We start from the raw sequence: 23,260 nt of genomic DNA, 5'->3' as shown, positions 1-23,260 counted from the left end.
AGCTCTGCAGAATATCATTTGCTCTTGTGACATTTCATTTGCTACCAATATGGCTTCCATATATTATCTGACACAATTTTTTTTTTCCATTTTCAAATGTCTGCCATTATTTGCATAGAACCTATGATTTAAACCTATGTGTATTCTTCTCTGAACTTGTTCTAAAAATATTTTTGCTAGGTCTTTGGTTTCCTTCCTTTTCATCACTCACTGATTTTCAAGCTCACTTAAAAAAAAAAAAAAACATACTAACATCAATAAAAACACCTAAAAATATTTCCACTCATTTGAGCAAGGTGATGTTTTTATCTGTTGTTATTTGCTGAGCCATGTCAGTCTTGGACCTAACAGAAGCAGGATATTACGAAGAGGTGACAAGAATACACAGAAGAATTATACAAAAAAAAAATTTTAGTGATCCAGATAACCATGATGGTGTGACCACTTACCAAGAGCCAGACATCCTGGAATGCGAACTCAAGTGGGCCTTAGGAAGCATCACTACCAACAAAGCTAGTGGATGTGATGGAATTCCAGTTGATCTATTTCAAATCCTAAAGGATGATGCTATGAAAGTGCTACATTCAATATGCCAGCAATTTAGAAAACTCAGCAGTGGCCACAGGACTGGAAAAGGTCAGTTTTCATTCCAATCCCAAAGAAAGGCAATGCCAAAGAATGTTCAAACTACCACAAAACTGCACTCATTTCACACGCTAACAAAGTAATGCTTAAAATTCTCCAAGTTACACTTCAACAGTATGTGAACTGGGAACTTTCAGATGCTCAAGCTGGATTTAGAAAAACCAGAGGAACCAGAGATCAAATTGTAACATCCGCTGGATCATAGAAAAGGCAAGAGAATGTCAAAAAAACATCGACTTCTACTTCATTGACTATGCTAAAGCCTTTGACTGTGTGGATCACAACAAACTGTGGAAAATTCTGAAAGAAATGGGAATGCTAGACCACCTGACCTGCCTCCTGAGAAATCTGTATGCAGGTCAAGAAGAAAGTTAGAACCAGACATGGAACAAGAGACTTGGTTTTCACTCTGATATTCTGATATTCAAATATTTGTGATATTTGAATATCACAAATATTTGAATATTGAAATATTCACTCTGATATTCAACTTATGTGCAGAATATATCATGGGAAATGCTGGACTGGATGAAGCAGAAGCTGGAATCAAGATTACAGGGAGAAATATCAATAATCTCAGATATGCAGATGACACCACTCTTATGGCAGTAAGAGAAGAGAAACTAAAGAGCCTCTTGATGAAAGTGAAAGAGGAGAATGAAAAAGCTGGCTTAAAGCTCAACATTCAGAAAACAAAGATCATGGCATCCAGTCCCATCACTTCATGGCAAATAGGTGGGGAAACAGTGGAAACAGTGACATACTTTATTTTCTTGGGCTCCAAAATCACCGCAGATGGTGACTGCAGCCATGAAATTAAAAGACGCTTGCTTCTTGGAAGAAAAGCTATGACCAACCTAGACAGCATATTAAGAAGCATATTACTTCTCCAACAAAGGTCCATCTAGTCAAAGCTATGGTTTTTCCAGTAGTCATGTACGGATGTGAGAAAGGAAAGTTGAGTGTTAAAGAGCTGATGCTTTTGAACTGTGGTGTTGGAGAAGACTCTTGAGGATCTCTTGGACTGCAAGGAAATCAAACCAGTCAATCTGAAAGGAAATCAGTCCTGAATATTCATTCAGAAAGACTGATGCTGAAGCTTCAATAGTTTGGCCACCTGATGCAAAGAATTGACTCACTGGAAAAGACCTTGATGCTGGGAAAGATTGAAGGCGGGAGGAGAAGGGGATGATACAGGATGAGATGATTGGATGGCATCACTGACTCAATGGACATGAGTTTGAGCAAGCTCCGGGAGTTGGTGATAGACAGGGAAGCCTGGCATGCTGCAATCCATGGACTTGACTGTGGGGCTGAATTGAACTGAACTGATGTCAGTCTTTCTCCTCTTCCCTGATCCATGTCTTTTTGTCGTTCTTTCCTCTGACTCGGAACTCTTCAGTCTCCCTCATCTTTAACTTCATTTTGCCTCTTGATCTTCACTGTTGGTCATTTGTCTTCTGCTTTGGCATCAAAGCTCTTCAGCTCTGTTCCAGTGCATATTTTAATCTTTACTTGTTTCTTAAGTTTTAAAAGATGTAAAACTTCTTCATAGTCCCATTCTGATACGTTACAAGACATGCTTTTTCTTTTACACCAGAAAACCACTGCTGGGTGGGAGTCTAAAATTCCCTCTGACAACAATTAAGTACAATGGGTTTTACCAGTGCTACTATAGCAGCTGTGGTGAAACAGAAAGTTATTTCGAAGCTTGAAAATATGGCAGACCACCTGTGACTTAAAGAAATTAGATTTCACATCATCTTCCCTCCAAAAAGGACAGATGTGAGCACTTCTTTCTCAAGATGCCCTCAAGACCTCTGGTGGTGCCATGAGTTTGCAAGAGAGAGCAGAGACCTAGAGAAAATAGCACTTCAGCAACCCAGCCACTTGATCAGGTTTCAAAAGAGAACATCCTTCTTCTAAATACTTATTCTCAGAAATCAGTATCACAGTGACTTTCTAAAGTAGGATTGTTCTTCATAAAGGTTGGCAAAGGCACAGGAAGATGCTGAGAGAAATGCCTGGGGGTATATCTGGCAAAAAATTGATAATAATAGGAGACCTTGAGTGCTGGCAAGATGCTTTCTTTCTCATTTGGGTTTGGCCTCCCCCTCACTTCACCGTCAACAACAGAGGAGGGATGGGTGCCCCACAGCAAGGGGAAAAGAGAGAATGTAGCTCCTCAAAAAGAAACACCAAACCAAAGCCTGAAGAAATAATCAGTGAAGAGGGCACTCATGTCCATGAAAACTCTAAAAGTTCACTTTTTAAGGACAAAGGGATGGATCCATCTCTTCCTGGGAACCCAGGCAGTCTTTCAAAACAGTAACTGACACAGTAGAGTAACACATGGAGAAAGCAGCATGGGAAATTTCACTATGCATTGTTTGCACGTGTCTCAAACACTTGCGTTTTCTCACTTGTATACAAGTGTACATAAAAGAGAATGAGAAACAGGAATCCTAACAGGAGTTATCTCTGAAGCCCATATTAAGGGGTGATTCTAACCATCTCTTTCATGCCTTTGTATATACATTTCCAGCTCTCTATAGTTTTCAAATTTGCTAAAGTAAGCTCATGTCATGTATGCACTGCTGCTGCTGCTGCTAAGTCGCTTCAGTTGTGTCCGACTCTGTGCGACCCCATAGACGGCAGCCCACCAGGCTCCCCAGTCCCTGGGATTCTTCAGGCAAGAACACTGGAGTGGGTTGCCATTTCCTTCTCCAATGCATGAAAGTGAAAAGTGAAAGTGAAGTCTCAGTTGTGTCAGACTCTTAGCGACCCCACAGACAGCAGCCTACCAGGCTCCTCTGTCCATGGGATTTTCCAGGCAAGAGTACTGGAGTGGGGTACCATCACCTTCTCTGCATGTATGCACACACACACACAAACACACACACACGGGAATATTACTGAATCATAAATAAGAAATGAAATAATACCATTTGCAACAATAAAAATAGATCTAGAGATTATACTAAGTTAAGTAAAACAGACAGTGGAAAACAAAAAATCATATGATATTGATTATGTGAGCAATCTTAAAAAAAAAAAGGCACAAATGAGCTTACTTACGAAACACAAATAAACCCACAGACATTGAAAACAAACTTATGGTTACCAAAGGGGAAAGAGTGGGGAGGAGGAATAAGCTAGTAGTGTGGGATTAACAGATATGCACTACTATATATAAAATAGCTGATCAACAAAGACCTGCTGTATAGCACAGGGAAATATAACCAATATTCTGTAATAAACTATAAGGGAAAAGAATCTGAATATTATTTGAATATATATATATATATATATGAATCACTTTGCTATACAACTGAAACTAATACAACATTGTAAATCAACCATCAGATCAGATCAGATCAGATCAGTCGCTATACTTCAATATAAAAATAAAGTCAGTTTATGTTACTTTTCAAGTTAAAATTATTTTTTGACAAGGTAGGAGGGGGTGAATGAAACCTATAGTATACAAGGAAACAAACCTTGATTTACTATCTATTGAGCCAGAAAGAGTGAGAGAAAGAAGAAATCAAAAATTACAAAACTGACGACTCTTGTACAATTAGGCGGCACTTTCTGGCTCATCCGCTTAATACCCTATAGTAACTAGAGGGTGAAGAAATGAATAGAGGTACTTTTAATGGAGAGGAAATTAAGTCCAATCTCTCTCTTCCCTATTCAGAAGTTGTTAATGTTCACCTGAGAAAATGATTGTGAACTAACTGAAATAAGCTTTTCCATTTTTTCCCCATTGAAAGGTTTTTTTTAAAAAATGACTCTTAGTCTTGAAGTTGTTTTCTGACATCCAAATCCATTGAATAGTAATCAAATGCATAAAATTCTGAAAAGTAAGAGTTTTGAGAGGTAGCTGACCTCTTATGATGTTGAAAACATATGTAAACTATAGTGCCCAAAACAGTGTGGTATGAGCCTATAGGTAGAAAGACAGAACGATGAGATTAAATGAAGAGTCTTGTAAAAGTTTCACCTGGGTAAAAGCATAAAAGTATATGATAAATATGCCATGGCATATCAGTGGGAGAAAGTTATTCATTTAATACATGTTGTTGAAATAATGAAGCAGTCTTCCATACTGGTAAGCACACAAGAGCTTGTTGGGCAAATCCTGCCAGCTTCCTGTTATATACAAGCTTTATTGAAATTCAGCTGAACCCATATGTTTAATGAGTTATTTGTGGCTACTTTTTCACTACAATGGAAAGTAGCTACCTGAGGCCATATTATCCAAAAGGGCAAAATATGTAGTCTTTAGCCATTTATGAAAGAGTTTGCTGACTCATGATCTAGAGGAATAAAAGTGTTGAAAATCTACCTCAATTTTATAATCAAACAAACTCCAGATGGGTCAAATATCAGATAACAAAGAAATCATAAAAGTACAAGAATTCATTATTTCAGAGATTTTTTTTCTAAATAGTATTGGAGTGGAAAAGGCCATATGTGAAGGACGATAAATCCAACCACATAAATACTAAGTAAAAGATGGAAGTCAAGAAAAAAGTCCACAAAAAGACAAGAGGCAAGTGGCAAACAAACAAAAAATACGTAACTCATCACAGTGAAAAGGACTAATTTTTCTAATCTATACAAAAACATTCTCTAATCTATAAAAAAGAAGCTATCTATCGAATAGAAAATGAACCAAGGATATGAAAAGACAGTTCAGATCTCACTGTTAAACATATGAAAAGAAGCTCAAAATTAGTCACAATAAGAAGAATACAAATTGAAAGGACTGAGAGCCCCATTTTCATTTATCAGTTGGTCAAATATTAAAAGTTTAAAAACGCAATGCAGGAACAATAATTCTCAAACATTATCAATTGGAATAAAACTTGGTACAACTCTAAAGAGGGCAGATTAGCCTTATCTATTAAAATTTAAAATACAGACTTAGACCTCACAATTTCAATTCTGAGTTCTTCCATAATAATCCATGTTGAAAAAATTTACAAGGATATTCATCATACTATTGTTTGTACTAGCAGAAGAAATGAAACCATCCAGATAGCTAGCAATACAATAAATCACAACATATCCAAACATGGAAATACTGCACAGTACTAAAAACAATTTTAAAAAGTTATGTATATACATGGTTTGGAACAATCTGCAAAATATTTTGATAAGTTAAAATGAAAAAGCAGGATGCAGAAGTATGGATTCTGCATCTTAATGTTGGTATTAGAAAAGAAGTACATGCAAGTAGTAACTCATGAAAAATAAAAAAACTGGACAGGAATAAGAATAATTATATATATATATATATATATATATATATATACACACACACACACACACAGGGACTTCCCAGGTGGCACGAGTAATTAAGAACTTGCCTGATAATTCAGGAGTTGTAAATTGATGCAGGTTGGACCTCTGGCTTGGGAAGATCCCCTGGAGGAGGATACAGCAACCCACTCCAGTATTCTTGCCTGGAGAATCTCATAGACAGAAGATCTCGGTGGGCTTTTGTCCGTAGGGTTGCAAAGAGACAGACAAGACTGAAGCAATTTAGCAAGCGTGCACATATATGTACACACATATGCGATGGAATATTATTTAGCTTTCAAAAGGAAGGGAATCCTGATACATGCTACAATCTGGAGAAATCTTGAGGACATTATACTAAGTAAAATAAGCTAGTCATAAAAACACAAATAATGTATGAATATGACTTCACTTATATAAGATATACAGAGAAGTCAAAAATCATTTAGACAGAAAGCAGAATGGTGGTTACAGGGGTTTGGATTTGGAGACGGAAATGGGTAGTTTTTGCTTAATGGGGATAGAGTTTTAGTTTTATAAGATGAAAGACTTATGAAGATAGTGGGGATGCTTGCAAAATATTATGAATATATCTTTACTATTTTTACAGCAAAAATATGAATATATCCAATATCACTGAACTGTACTGAAAAGAGTTAAGATAGTAAATTTCAAGCTGTCTTACTACCACAATAAAAAGCTACCAAAAAACAGAAAAAAACCTGGAAAGGCACCAGATGCTTAAGGAAAGGATGAGAAGAGACTTCATAGTACATTTTCTTGCACTTTTGGATTTTGTATAAGTTGCATGAATTAACTATTTTATGTTTGAACGTTTATTACTTTTAATCAATCAATCTACACATACATATATGTACATGTGTGTATTGTATGATCATTACTAGTGTATTGGCCATACAGTTCATTGTTTTTCCATAGGATGTAAAGGAAAAATTCAGTGAGATGGTTAGGTAGCATCACTGACTCAATGGACATGAATCTGAGCAAACTAAGGGGGACAGTGAAGGACAAGAAAGCCTGCGTGCTGCAGTCTGTGGGGTCACAAACAGTAGGACTCCACATAGCAATTAAACAACAGTTCAGTTCAGTTCAGTCACTCAGTCACGACCGACTCTTTGTGATCCCAAGGACTGCAGCATGACAGGCTTCCCTGTCCATCACAAACTACCAGAGCTTGCTCAAACTCATGTTCATCAAGTCAGTGATGCCATCCAAGCATCTCATCCTGTGTCATCCCCTTCTCCTCCCACCTTCAATCTTTCCCAGCATCAGGGCCTTTTCCATTGAGTCAGTTCTTTGCATCAGGTGGCTAAAGTATTGGTGTTTCAGCTTCAGCACCAGTCCTTCCAATGAATATTCAGGACTGATTCCCTTTAGGATGGATTGGTTGGATCTCCTTGCAGTCCAAGGGACCCTCAAGAGTCTTCTCCAACACCACAGTTCAAAAACATCAACTCTTCAGCGCTCAGCTTTCTTTATAGTCCAACTCTCACATCCATACATGACCACAGGAAAAACCATAGCTTTAACTAGATGGACTTTTGTTGGCAAAGTAATGTCTCTGCTTTTTAATACGTTGTCTAGGTTGGTCATGGCTTTTCTTTCAAGGAGCAAGCGTCTTTTAATTTCATGGCTGCAGTCACCATCTGCAGTGATTTTGGAGCCCAAGAAAATAAAGTATGTCACTGTTTCCACTGTTCCCCATCTATTTGCCATGAAGTGATGGGACCGGATGCCATGATCTTTGTTTTCTGAATGTTGAGCTTTAAGCCAAATTTTTCACTCTCTTCTTTCACTTTGATCAAGAGGCTCTTTAGTTCTTCACTTTCTGCCATAAGGGTGGTGTCATCTGCATATCTGAGGTTGTTGATATTTCTCCCTGTAATCTTGATTCAGGCTTGTGCTTCATTCAGCCTGGCATTTCACATGATGCATTCTGTATACAAGTTAAATAAGCAGGGTGACAATATACAGCCTTGACTTACTCATTTCCCAATGTGGAACCAGTATGTTGTTCCATGTCTGGTTCTAACTGTTGCTTCTTGACCTGTATACAGATTTCTCAGGAGGCAGGGCAGGTGGTCTGGTATTCCCATCTGTTGAAGAATTTTCCACAATCTATTGTGATCCAAATAGTCAAAGGTTTTGACGTAGTCAATAAAGCAGAAGTAGATGTTTTTCTGGAACTCTCTTGCTTTTTCCATGATCCAATGAACGTTGGTAATTTTATCACTACTTCCTCTGCCTTTTCTAAATTCAGCTTGAACATTTGAAAGTTCACAGTCCACATACTGTTGAAGCCTGGCTTGGAGAATTTTGAGCATTACTTTACTAGTGTGTGAGATGAGTGCAATTATGCAGTAGTTTGAACATTCTTTGGCATTGCCTTTCTTTGACATTGGAATGAAAACTGACCTTTTCCAGTCCTGTGACCACTGCTGAGTTTTTCAAATTTTCTGGCATATTGAGTGTAGCACGTCCACAGCATTATCTTCCAGGATTTGAAATAGCTCAACTGGAAATCCATCACCTCCACTAGCTTTGTTCATAGTGATGCTTCGTAAGGCCCACTCGACTTCGCACTCCAGGAATGTCTGGCTTAGGTGAATGATCACACCACTGTGGTTATCTGGGTCATGAAGATCTTTTTTGTATAGTTCTTTTGTGTATTCTTGCCACCTCTTCTTAATGTCTTCTGCTTCTGTTAGGTCCATACCACTTCTGTCCATTATTGTGCCCATGTTTGCATGAAATGTTCCCTTGGTATCTCTAATTTACTTGAAGAGATCTCTAGTCTTTCCCATTCTATTATTTTCCTCTATTTCTCTGCACTGATCACTGAGGAAGGTTTTCTTATCTTTCCTTGCTATTCTTTGGAACTCTGCATTCAGATGGCTGTATCTTTGCTTTTCTCCTGTGCCTTTCTTTGTTCTCTTCTTTTCTTTTCTCAGCTATTTGTAAGGCCTCCTCAGACAACCATTTTGCCTTTTTTGCATTTCTTTTTCTTTGGGATGGTCCTGATCACTGTACGATCATTGATCGTACAATGTCACAAACCTCCGTCCATAGTTCATCAGGTACTCTGTCTATCAGATCTAGTCCCTTAAATCTATTTCTCACTACCACTGCATAATCGTAAGGGATTTGATTTAGGTCATAGCTGAATGGTCTAATGATTTCCCTACTTTCTTCAATTTAAGTCTGAATTTTTCAATAAGGAGTTTATGATCTGAGCCACAGTCAGCTCCTAGTCTTGTTTTTCCTGACTGTATAGAGCTTCTCTATCTTTGGCTAGAAAGAATATAATCAATCTGATTTACGTATTGACCATCTGGTGATGTCCATGTGTAGAGTCTTCTCTTGTGTTGTTGGAAGAGGGTGTTGGCTATCACCAGTGCATTCTCTTGGCAAAACTCTGTTAGCCTTTGCCATACTTCATTTGGTACTCCAAGGCCAAACTTGCCTGTTACTCCAGGTATCTCTTGACTTCCTACTTTTGCATTCCATTCCCCTATGATGAAAAGAGCATCTTTTTCTGGTGTTAGTTCTAGAAGGTCTTGTAGGTCGTCATAGAACCATTTAACTTCAGCTTCTTCGGCATTAGTGGTTGGGGCATAGACTTGGATTACCATGATATTGAATGGTTTGCCTTGGATACAAACAGAGATCATTCTGTCATTTTTGAGATTGCACCCAAGTATTGCATTTCAGACTGTCTTGTTGACTTTGAGGACTACTCCCTTCTTCTAAGGGTTTCTTGCCCACAGTAGTAGATATAATGGTCATCTGCGTTAAATTCACCCATTCCAGTCCATTTTAGTTCTCTGATTCCTAAAATGTTGATGCTCACTCTTGCCATCTCCTGTTTGACCACTTCCAATTTGCCTTGACTCATGGACATGACATTCCAGGTTCCTATGCAATATTGCTCTTTAGAGGATTGGACTTTATTTCCATCACCAGTCACAACCACAATTGGGTGTTCCTTTTGCTTTGGCTCAGTCTCTTCATTCTTTCTGGAGTTATTTCTCCATTGTTCTCCAGTAGCATATTGGGCACCTATGGACCTGTGGAGTTCATCTTTCAGTGACCTATCTTTTTGCCTTTCATACTGTTCATGGGGTTCTTCAGGCAAGAATACTGAAGTGGTTTAAAAACACCATCATCAACATAAAAGACCAGTCAGAAGTATACCAACATAATAATAGCCCTTATCTTTGGCTGGTGGGACTATTGGTGCTTCTTTTTTTCCTATGTTTAAAATTTTACATTTACAGTAAAATTCACCCTTTTCAGTGTAAAGTTCTGCAAGATTAACATGTACAGTTGTGTAATTTTCAAAATCAATATATAGAAAATTTCCATAACTTGCTATGATTTCCTCATTCCCTTTTTTGCACACCCCACCCCAGACCCTGGCAATCACCAATCTGTGTTCTGCTTAATTTATCTTTTTTATAACTAAATTCTATATTTAGGACTCATTTGAAGGGCTTGGGGAAAGAGCAGCAAAGATGAACAGAGACAGAAATAAAGAAAGAGATCTTTTTTATCATTTGCCAAAATGCTCTTTGCTAATCTTGTTCCAATAGAGACCTAGGGACTTGGAGCCTAGAGTTCCCATTAGAAAAATTTCACCAGTTTTCTAGTTTTATAACCATATGTAAGTAAGTAAATCTCTTCAGAGTGGAAGGAAATTCTTCAGTGATGAGTTACAAGAAGCCCTTGTATTTGTGTGCTGACTGATGTATCATTTTGGTGCATTTACATAGCCATCATTTCAAAGGATGCCCACAACAACTCAGGGAGGAGGCGGGAAAGCAGATACTGTTCTTCCCATTTGAGAGATGCAGGAAGGGGGGCCAGAAGCTAGTTGTTGATTTGAATATCACCTCCATTGTTCTTTAAAGAAAAAAACTTTTTATTTTATATTGAAATATAGTTGAAGTATAACCGTGTTGTGTTAGCTTCAGGTGTACAGCAAAGGGATACAGTTATACATATACATGTATCTATTCTTTTTCAAATTCTTTTCCCACTTAGATTGTTACATAATATTGAATGAAGTTAACTCAGACAGAGAAAGAAATATTGTCTAATATTGCTTACATGTAGAATATAAAAAGAAATGTTACAAATGAAGGTATTTGCAAAATAGAAACACACAAACTTGGAGAAAAGAACTCATGGTTCAGGTGGGGTGCCGGGGGAAAGGTTGAGGGAAAGAGATAGTTAGGGAGTATGGGACTGACACATACACAGTGCTATATTTAAAATGGATAACCTGCTATAAAGCACAGGAAGCTCAGCTCTGTGTTCTATGATGACCTAGATGGGTAGGCTAGGTGAGGTGGAGTATGGGGTAGGTTGAAGAGGGAAGGTATATATATGTAGCCGATTCATTTCATTGTACAGCAGAAACTAACACAACATTGTAAAGCAATTATACTCCAATCAAATATAAATAAATCAATAAAATTAGATGAGCAACAAAAATCAAATGCATAGCACAGGGAACTCTACGCAGCATCATCCCCACTGCTCTTGACCAGGCATCGCTTGTCAACTTGTAATGAGACTTGGAGAAAAGACATTTTTACAATATGAAAAAAGTGTGAAGATTCAGACAACAAGGCATATGTTTACGAGGGGCCGAGGAGCACACAATCAATCAGGATTCACTCAGACTAATGGACTGCAGCCTCGGCAGCGTGGGCAGAGTTAATTGTGCAACCCCATGTGTGCGAGGCCTGGCGGGGGCTCGGGGGGACCCTTGATTGGGCTAATGAGGGCCCCTCTGATGCGCTCGAAGACCTGCCCTGCTTTCTCCTCTGGAAAGCAGGGCTGTGAGGGTTCCCAATGTTCTCATGAGCCTCTGTTACATGTGAACTGCCTTTGCTGTCTGAGAAAGTGGTGATATTTGTTCTACCACCATTTCTGGTTTTTCACTAGGTCTTGCATGACATCTGCGCCACTTCTGCTTCATAAACTGCATCCTTTCAAGTAGTTTGCAACATCTCTTGCTTTGTAATCTGAGACTGTTTACTTAGCAGGAGATTTTGAAAAATTCCACTCTTCTTACAGAGAGAACCTTGAGATGTCTCTTCAGAGAAAAGGAAACTTAAAAGATCAGGCTTGTCTCAAGAACCTCATGGTACACCTAGGATGTATTTCACAGACACAAGGCAATGTCATAACCAAAGAACACAACAGTCAAAGTACCACAAAGAGCATTGCGAAGCATTAAGTAATGACATCTCATGACTGAAGCCTGAAAAAGATTAAGCAACACAAACCTACTTGACCGAATAACACTTTTCTTCACGACACTGCATATTCCATGTATATCACGAATGCAGAAAATGTAAAAAGTGTATCTGTGTGGTTGAATAAATAATATTCAGTAAGTATTTATTATTTTCTGAATAGCAACAGACACACAGGCAGGATGTCTATTTTCCCAGAGTTTATAATCCATCAGGGAGTCAGATACTAATCAAATATTCAAGTAATGACTTAATAACAATTGTGATGAGGGCTATGATGTACAGGGAGCAGTAAGAACCATAGGCTAGTGATGGTTTTGTAGGTCAAAATGATAATACCAGCAATTTGATATAGTTCGATCTATAGTGGGTTAGGATAGGGTGCTGCTGTGCTTAGTCACTCAGTCATGTCTGACTCTTTGCAAGCCCATGGACTGTCCATGGCGTTCTCCAGGCAAGAATACTGGAGTGGGTTGTCATGTCCTTCTCCAGGGGGTCTTCCCAACCCAGGGATTGAATCCAGGTCTCCCACATTGCAGGTGGATTCTTTACCATCTGAGCCACCAGGGGGACTCCAGCCAAATCTGGAGGGAGTATCATCAGGGCAGACATCCCCAGGGAAGTGATATTTGACCTGGTTGATATCTGGAGGGGGAGTGGGAGGTAGCTTTGTGGAGGGGGTGGGATACCTCTTGGGCACCGAAAGCAGCCTGAGCGAAGTGAGGGAAGCAGGTTGGGAGGAACGGAGCACAGAGTGAGCGGAAGGGCAGCGCGTGACAAAGCTGGAGAATTAGGTGCTGGGGAGACCATGCAGGGCTTTGAAGTTACGTTAAGATTTTGATTTTGATTTTAAATCTGCCTGCCAACTCAGGTGATGTGGGTTCGATCCCTGAGCTGGGAAGATCCCACGTGCTGCGGAGCAACTGGGCCGTGGGCCACAGCTACTAAGCCTGGGCTCCGGAGCCCAAGTGCCACAGCTACTGAGCACATTGCTGGGACGGAAGCCCACGCGCCTAGAGCCTCTGCAACAAGAGAAGCCACCTCGGTGATAAGTCCACGCACCGCAACCAGAGAGTAGCCCTGACTCACCACAACCAGAGAAAAAGCTGGTACAGCAATGAAGACCCAGCACAGCCAAAAATAAATAGAAATTTTTTAAAAGGATTTTGATTTTGGATTTTACTCCAAGACCGGTGGAAACTCATTCAAGGATCGTGAGCCCTGAAAGAGGAGCAATGTAGCAACTAGCTCAGGGTCCCTAAGGTTATTTAAGGAAGAGTCCTGACTCAGCTGAAACAGCCAAGTAAGTCAAGATGATTCTGGCGGACCAAAAGAAGAAACAGACAACCAGATAGTTTTTAAGGATGGCCATTGTTAAAAGATGTATCCATATCACTGGGCAAACAACGCGATAATAAAACTCACATTACCAGGAGACTTCATGGTATACGTGGCCAGGAAGAGTGAAGGCTTGGTACTGCCACACCAGGCATGACCACAATTAACACAGGTGTTGCTTACTCACAGCCTATTAAGTAAGTGGCTTCTGGGTACAGGCAGCCCTTATGTTTGGTTCAATAGGGCATTCAAGTTCAAGGTCAGAGAAGACTGGTCACCAGTGGTCCTCTTGCACCTCCTCTCTCATGACACTAGGCCCCTCTGCCTGAGAAATGCCAAATGCATTTCAGTAAAGCATTCTGAAATGGCCCTGCAATGCTTGTTCAGAGCATGCATCAGTCTCTCCAAAATAAGAGTGCATGAGTGGGATTAAATCCTTGATTCCTTGGCGATGGCGGAGAAGGGAAGGATCACGTGGACTTTACATCTGAAGAGCCCCTTACAACAGGGTGTTCTTTTTTTTTTTTTTTTTTTAATGTGCACAAGCTTTGCCCTCACCATATGTATGAAATAGTCTACGGAACCCATAAGCACATTGACACTCTGGGTAGCTGAACTTGTTTTTCAAAGCCATACACCTAGGGGCAGAGCTAGAACCAAATATGGGACTCTCTGAAATGAGGTTTGGTGCCTTTAGTTCTCGCATAAGTCACGGAGGTGTCAAGAGCCAGCGTTACTCCCCAGGCACCAGTCAAATGCTCCTGTTTTTGGCATTTAGGCTTTGTTTTCCCTTCCAACCATCTGGACCTGGAGGCAGGCTCATCATATCATTAACTGCTGTGTCCTTGGGGATGGGTGAGGGGACCTGGGGCCACTGTTAGGAGGGGCCCTGGGTCTCGCTGCAGGCAGACAGCACAGAGGGACCCGCTGGTGGTTCAGGTTCTATAGGGCGTGAGCTGCGTATCATTTCAAGGAATAGGAGGAAGAATGCAAAACAGTCAATACAAATTATGAGGGACAAAATTACATCCATATTTAAAACCCAATCATCACAAAATGTAAAATCTGACAAAACTACACACATGATAAAATGATAAAACTCATAAAAACAACAATTAACTGCCTGACATGCATTTATGATATTTTTCTCCCTGGATATTTTTTGATTGCCTCTTTAACTGACATTAGTTTTGTAATTTTTTTATAAAAAGAAAATGGAAAGGGAATCAGTCTTTCATCTGATTGATTGAAATTGTTATTATTAATAATTGAACAAGCTTGTTTCAACATCACAACTTATTTTGACAATGTCCTATAAATCTTTGAAAGTGAAAGTGTTAACCACTCAGTCGTGTCCAACTCTGTGTGACCCCAGGGACTGTAGCCCGCCAGGCTCCTCTGTCCACAGGGATTCTTCAGGGAAGAACACTGGAGTGGGCTGCCACGCCCCACTCCAGGGGATCTTCCTGATCCAGGGATCGAACCCAGGTCTCTTGCATTGCAGGCAGATCCTTTACCATCCTTTACCATTTGACCAGGGAGGTCAAATTTCAGAAAACCTTTATTATATTGTCTTCCTATATAAATTGTTGTTACAGACACGCTCACAGTTTGTGGCACTATGGCAAGTTTGTGCCCTACAAGCATAAAAATTCTGACGAATTTAACTCCTTGCCATTTCCATTGCCAAAGAACAACAATTTGGTGAATATATATTGCATATGTTGAATTATTATGGATATTCTTGAAGCAAGAGAATTTGAGCTTTGCCTAGACGTCATGGATGTGAATCCTCTGGTTGTAATGCCACAGGATGTATGCCTGGTAGAATTTTCCACAGGTTAGCTCTGGCTCCATGCATTTCAGGCTTGTCTTGTCATGGCTCACATCCCACTGGTCCTTGGCACACGAGAACACATTCATTCACAATACAATCTCTGGCCCTGCATCTTCTTGACATGATGCCACGTGAGTCAGCACAGTGGGTTTAGCATATTTGTGGAAGCATTTCCCACTCTGGGACACCTTGAAATAGCAGACATCCCACTGAACACCAAGTAAATGTACCTCCAACTCAATTTTCCCTTCACTGGATTCCAAAATGCCCAGGGCCCTTCCAATTCCACCTACACAAGGAGAATATCTTGGGAGGGAAAATCAGAGTGGAAAGAGACCGTGGTCTTAATGAATTGTAATTTAACGGCCTTCTCTTGCAAATTTTATATAAACATGTAAGCAAGTGGACACATGGCTAGGACTCCTTGCCTTGGATTCCTGGAAAAGGCCATGTAAGGAGGAATACTGCAGTGGAGACCTCACTGGTTTCATGCTGAATCATCAGGGCACAAACACCTCTGCCCTTCTAGGTTTATCTGTGATAGGGCAATACTAATCTATGTGCAGAAATATAAAAATTCTTGAACGTTAAAAAATATGTATACTACTAACTGTCAAGAAGCTGACAAACTAAGATCCCTCATGTGACAATTTTCCATGTAAGTTTCCATCAGTCTTGAAGGGTGAATGAACCACAACAGCATGGTTTCCTTATCTAGTTCTACACCCATTCCCCTCTCTTATTTAATCTTCATCCTGCACTACAAGGTAAGTGTTACTATCCCCATCTTACAAATAATGAAACTGAGGATCTTAAAGACTTATTACGTAAGCTCATCCTGTTTGTAAATATTAGCTTAATTCAACCTCCACCCACCAGTCTCTCCAGCAGGGCAACTGCAAAGAAAGCTGTTTACCCTCCTTGAAATCTTCCATCAGTTGTCCCTTCAGGCTAGAAACAAAACCAAAGGAAACCTATCTTACCTCTGCCCTCTGCCCTCTGCCCTCTGCCCCAGGTGATTTCTTAGATTTTGTGACCCTGAATTATGCTGATATTCTTTATTTCTCTCTTTTTTTTTTTAAACAGAAGATGGGGAGGGTCTCCTTTACTTGGTCTTTAATTGTTTGGTATCAGGGTTCTGTCCTTGGCGCTCTTCTGCCTTTATTTCTACAATATTTCAATATTTCTATGTTGAAGTATAGTTGATTTACAGTATATTAATTTTGGGTAGACAGCATAGTGATTCAGTGTTTTTACAGATTATACTCCATTAAATGTTATTACAAGATAACGGGAATAATTTATTGTGCTATAAAGTATATCCTTGTTGCTTGTCTATTTTGTACATAGTATTTATGTCTCTTAATCCTGTACCCCCAATTTTCCCCTCTCCACTTCCCTCTCCTCTTTGGTAACAACTAGGTTTGTTCACTATATCTGTGAGTCTCTTTCTGTTTTGCATATATATTCGTTTGTATTATTTCTTAGATTCTACATATAAGTGATATCATAGAGTATTTGTCTTTCTCTGACATTTCACTAAGCAAAATATTCTCCAGGTCTATGCATGTTGCTGCTAATAGCAGAACATTCTTTTTTATGGCTGAGTAGTACATATCCATGGAGAAGGCAATGGCACCACACTCCAGTACTCTTGCCTGGAAAATCCCATGGACAGAGGAGCCTGGTGGGCTGAAGTCCATGGTGTCTCGAAGAGTCAGACACGACTGAGCGACTTCACTTTCACTTTTCACTTTCATGCATTGGAGAAGGCAATGGCAACCCACTCCAGTGTTCTTGCCTGGAGAATCCCAGGGACCGGGGAGCCTGGTGGGCTGCCGTCTATGGGGTCACACAGAGTCGGACATGACTGAAGTGACTTAGCAGCAGCAGCAGCAGCAGTATATATCCGTATATACCACATCTTTATCCATTCATCTGCGATGGACATTTAAGTTGCTTCCATCTCTTGGCTACTGTAAATAGTGCTTCAGTGAACACTGGGGTACATGTTTCTTTTTGAATTACTCTTTTTGCTTTTGTGGTTTTTCAGATATATACCCAGGAGTGGAATTATTGCTGGATTATATGGGCTTCCCAGGTGGTGCTAGTGGTAAATAATCTGCCCGCCAATGCAGGAGACATAAGAGATGCAGGTTAGATCCCTGGGTCAGAAAGATCCCCTGAAGAAGGGAATGGCACCCCAGTCCAGTATTCTTGACTGGAAAATTCCATGGGCAGAGGAGCCTGGTGGGCTACAGTCCATGAGGCCGCAAAGAGTCAGACACAACTGAGCGACTGAGCACACATGGTGGTTCTGTTTTTATTTTTGAGGAACTCCACTATGCTTTCCATAGTGGCTACAGTAATGTATTGGTACAGTCTCACCAGCTGTGAAGGGTTCCCTTTTCTCCACATCCTCGCCAACATTTGTTATTTGTAGACTTTTTGATGATACCCGTTCTATCTGGTGTGAAGTGATATCTCTTTGTTTTGAGGCCCTCTTCTAACTTTAGACACTCTTCCTGGGTGACCTCGTTAATTCCCAAGACTTTAGAAACCATCTGTGTGTTAATATCTCCCACATTTATGCCTCTACTTTTAGACCTCTGCTCTGCAGCTACCTATTAATATCTTTACAGCACTCTCTGCAAAATGGAGCATCTATGAAATTTTCCAGATTTTTCTCCTGCCTGGTTCTTCCTAATCCACTCTACTCCTGTTAGGTTTACCTTTTATAGTATCTCGTAGATAGTTCCTTTCCAATTCAGAACTTCACATGGTATTCCTTCTTCCTTAAAAAATTTTCTACACCTTCTGCATTCATTTAGGCCTTAAGTCTCAGATCAAATGTGACTTCTATAGGAACACTGTTTCTGACTTCTCTCCCCAAGACTGCTGCTATAATTTCTCCTAAGTTTTGCATCCATCAGTTAGTATTATGTGGGGCTGCAATGGTCATAGGCCTAACTATAGGACTTAAATGGACAATGGTTTATTCTCCCACATAAAAGAAGTCAGATGGAGGCTGCATGGGGCTGATATCCTGATTGTACAGTCACTAGAATCTTGATCACCTCATATATTCAAGTTTACCTAATAGTCCAGAATTGCAGCTGTGGCTCCAACTGTTTCATTAGATTTCTTGGAAGGCAGGAAAACTAAAAGAATCCTTATTTTGGCTTAATCATTTCCTTTTAAGGAGCCTTCTTGGAAATTTCTCTGAATACTTACTATGCTTGCATCTCCTTGGCCAGAACTTAGTCATAGAGCCTCATCTAGTTACAGAAGAGGCTGGAAGTTTTGGTTTTCTACTTGGGTTCAATTAAAGCATTCTGTTTCTAATGAAAATTGGGGAAATGTTACGCTGGGGTAGTCAGATGACAGTCTGTTGCACCTTTCTGTGTGCCTGTCACATCTGTTTTTAAATTATCTTTTTAACTGTCTGAATCCCCCACTCAGCTGAAAGCTCCAAAGACGAGAAAGTGTTTTATTCCTTTTTCTATTTCCAACACCTGGCACAGTGGCTGCCAACTAATAGGTTCTTGATAACAATTTAGTAAATAAATAAATTAGTTGTTGTGAGAAGACTATTACTGCTATTAAGTGAAGTAACATATTCTATAAGGCTCTGGAGAGAAAGACACTCTCTACCTTGAAAGGAAAAAGTGGTAGAAGGGCACAGGTGGTCACACAATTACGTAATCATGTCAAATTAGATCTTGGTTTATAAAAGCAGGACATGATGGGGAAAAAAAACCCTAAAAACCTTTTGTTGAGTGAGCTCAATAAAAGGGAAATGAATCTTCAAACATACGTTAACTCATGTCTATTTATGGTGAAGACGGAAAGTAAATGGAAGGCGATATATTATGGACATTTCTTGAATGTTCATCACTGTTTTAAGACATTAGTGTTTCATTTTCAGCTGAGGTTATCTGCTCTCTTGCTGCTGCTGCTTACTTGCTTCAGCTGTGTCTGCCTCTGTGCAATCCTATGGACTGTAGCCCACCAGGCTCCTCTGTCCATGGAATTCTCCAGGCAAGAATACTGGAGTGGGTTGCCTATCCCTTCTCCAGCCCCACTCTCCTATCTAGTTTTAAATATTGTGTTGTGCTTATAGTTTGGGACTATGCATTCTGAGGAATTTTAGAAATTATTTTCTTTCTCACTTATTTCTTCTCTTCTGACAAGTTGTAACGAATGCTCTGGTCCAAGGCACCGAACTATGCAATTTCCATCCTGTGGCTTCGAGCAAGCAAGTTTACAAGGCTTGGGCTAGAGTTCAGTTGCTCCAATGAGCACCATCAACATCTTGCTCCTCTTCTCCAAAGGAAGCTTCAGGTTTTTAAACCAGAGTCATAAAAACCAGCCTTTACAGTTCCTGTGAGAGCACGGCAGACTCCAAGAATACATTATTTACATGTTGACTTAATCCACGGGATGTTAGCTCTTGTCACCAACAGAACTCTCCTTGCTGAGCGACTGAACTGAACTGAACTGACTGAATATAGCAATTGTTCCCTCTTCAAAACATTGTTTTTCTTAGATACTGAAAGTGTGTGCTCCTGTGAAAGTTATAATCTCTTCATTTTAGAATGAGTTCTGCCCCACAATGAAACAGAGGAAACAGCTTTATTATCTAATTATTTCCTGTGTGGTATATTTTCCCAGCTAGATTCCAAATTCCTTGAATTTCAGGATAATGTTTTCATACTTTTATATAGCCTGATAATAATGTTGACTACATAGTCAATGTCCAATTGCAACCTGTGTTTTGAGCCAACGGTTGAAAAAATGAGGAAATGTAGCTTATGATGCCCATGGAATCATTTTTCTTCATATATTTGAATGTGATATGCAACCTTCCCCTTAATATCTTTCAGCAATTGATGCGGCAAGCATTTCTGAAGTGCCCACCAGTCCTGGCATTGTACTTGAATAGCCTGGATTCACTGGTTTTCCTGGTGGCTCAGATGGTAAAGAATCCACCTGCAGGATCGACCTGAGTTCGATTCCTGGGTTGGGAAGATCCCCTAGAGGAGGGCATGGCAACCCACTCCAGTATTCTTGCCTGGCAAATACCCATGGACAGAGGAGCCTGGTGGGCTACAGTCCATGGGGTCGCAAAGGATCAGACACGACTGAGCGACTAAGCACAGCACAGCACGGCCTGGATTCACACAGAAGTGAGGCCCGGCCTGGGAGTCAAGGTCCAGGGCAGGGACTGTGTCCCACTTCTAAGGCCCTGTTTCTTCCTGCTAATCATAAGCTGAGCATCTCTCCCTCTCTCTCTCACACACACACCCCTAGGTTCTGTTTTCCTTTGAATAGACACCTGCTATGCCTCCTTCATTTGGAAGGCTGTGAACACTGCTGAGTTCACTGAACTTCTCTCTGGAGACTATTTTGTGATTACCCAAGTCCACTGGAGGAACTATGAACATATGGAAAAACACCAAGACTGAAACGAAACAACCAACAAAGATACAACCAAGAGGGAGAAAATCTCATTTTTGCTGGGAGTTTTGTGAATCTGTTTCTTTCTTTGTCCCCTTTCTTCCCTCCTTCTTCCTTCCCCCTCTCTCTTCCTTCCTTCTTTTCTTCCTCCCTCCCTATTTTTTTGTTTTTTGATGAAACACTGGTTTATATGATTTGCTCTTTTACAATAGGGATGTCCTGTTAAGTCATTATTGTTTTATAACTATTTATATCTAAAGGATATAATTTTTTATGTTTATGGCAAATATCACCTCCTTTGCTATCTTCTGAGAAATTTGTATGCAGGTCAGGAAGCAACAGTTAGAACTGGACATGGAACAACAGACTGGTTCCAAATAGGAAAAGGAGTTCATCAAGGCTGTATACTGTCACCCTGTTTATTTAACTTATATGCAGAGTACATCATGAGAAACGCTGGACTGGAAGAAACACAAGCTGGAATCAAGATTGCCAGGAGAAATATCAATAACCTCAGATATGCAGATGACACCACCCTTAAGGCAGAAAGTGAAGAGGAACTCAAAAGCCTGTTGATGAAAGTGAAAGTGGAGAGTGAAAAAGTTGGCTTAAAGCTCAACATTCAGAAAACGAAGATCATGGCATCCGGTCCCACCACTTCATTGGAGATAGATGGGGAAACAGTGGAAACAGTGTCAGACTTGATTTTTCTGGGCTCCAAAATCACTGCAGATGGTGATTGCAGGCATGAAATTAAAAGACGCTTACTCCTTGGAAGGAAAGTTATGACCAACCTAGATAGCATATTCAAAAGCAGAGACATTACTTTGTCAACAAAGGTTCGTCTAGTCAAGGCTATGGTTTTTCCTGTGGTCATGTATGGATGTGAGAGTTGGACTGTGAAGAAGGCTGAGCGCTGAAGAATTGATGCTTTTGAACTGTGGTGTTGGAGAAGACTCTTGAGAGTCCCTTGGACTGCAAAGAGATCCAACCAGTCCATTCTGAAGGAGATCAGCCCTGGGATTTCTTTGGAAGGAATGATGCTAAAGCTGAAACTCCAGTACTTTGGCCACCTCATGTAAAGAGTTGACTCATTGGAAAAGACCCTGATGCTGGGAGGGACTAGGGGCAGGAGGAGAAGGGGACGACAGAGGATGAGATGGCTGGATGGCATCACTGACTTGATGGACATGAGTCTGAGTGAACTTCGAGAGTTGGTGATGGACAGGGAGGCCTGGCGTGCTGCGATTCATGGGGTTGCAAAGAGTCGGACGCGACTGAGCGACTGATCTGATCTGAAATTTATAATTATTTTATGTAAACCTTTAAATTTTAAAAATAAATTAAGTCAATCCTCCTTTTATTTAAAAATGTTGTCTTTATGCTTAGGTTTTTTCTATTCAAGATCAGATAAATAATTGCATCTTTTTTATAGTTTCTTTTTTCTTTTAGACTGCTAGATCAAATTCATCTCCCCACCCTCTGTCTCCAGGCAACAACTGAGTGGGCTTTTGTATAGACTAGTGTGCCTTCTTTGGAATTTTGTGGAAATGAACTATGGTGTGTGCAGCCTTATTTTGGTCTGTCTTCTTTCACTCAGCATTTTGTGTCACCCATGTTGTGGCATATGTCGACAGTTCATTCCATTTTATTCCTGAGTAGTATTCTATTTGTTCATCCAATTTTAAACAATTTGTTTATCATCGGTTGATGGACATTTGGAATGTTTCCAGTGTGCGGCCATTATATATATAAAGCCGTTCTTAATATTTGTGTACAACTCTTTGTGCAGACATATGCTTTTATTTCTCCTAAAATATTTAGTAATGAACTGGTTGAGTTATATGGGAAGTATATCTTTAACCTATTATGAAGGCTACCAAAATGTTTTCCAAAGTGATTGTACCATTTTATGTTTCTACCAGCAGTGTACGAGAATTTCATCTTCTCTGTACTCTTAACACTTGCTATTGTCAGTCTTTTAAATTTTAGACTTTCTCATTGGTGTTCAGGCCTCCCAAAGAGTTGGACATGACTTAGCGACCAAACAACAACGAGAAGTTAGGCATTTAGCAAGCTCTCATTTTGATTTTTAATTTTCATTTCCCTAATCACAAGTGCTGTTTGGCATATTTTAAAAGTTTTTGGTTATTCATATCTTTGGTGAAGTGTATATATTCAAATATTTTACCAATTTTTATTGGGCTTTTTGTTTCTTTGTAGTGATTAATGTAATAAGTAAATTATTACTTTATTATTGTTCTAATAAATTATAATCATCAAATAATATCACTATAATTATAGATTTATTATAGTTTTATTGCATATACAATTATTTTAAATTTAAAATCATTATTTTATGTAATTTTTCTTAATTATTTAT

The sequence above is a fragment of the Bos taurus genome, chromosome 27 (genome assembly GCF_002263795.3).
Source record: "Bos taurus isolate L1 Dominette 01449 registration number 42190680 breed Hereford chromosome 27, ARS-UCD2.0, whole genome shotgun sequence".
In the NCBI taxonomy this organism is placed as follows: Eukaryota; Metazoa; Chordata; class Mammalia; order Artiodactyla; family Bovidae; genus Bos; species Bos taurus.
Note: the sequence above shows the minus strand (reverse complement) of the source record.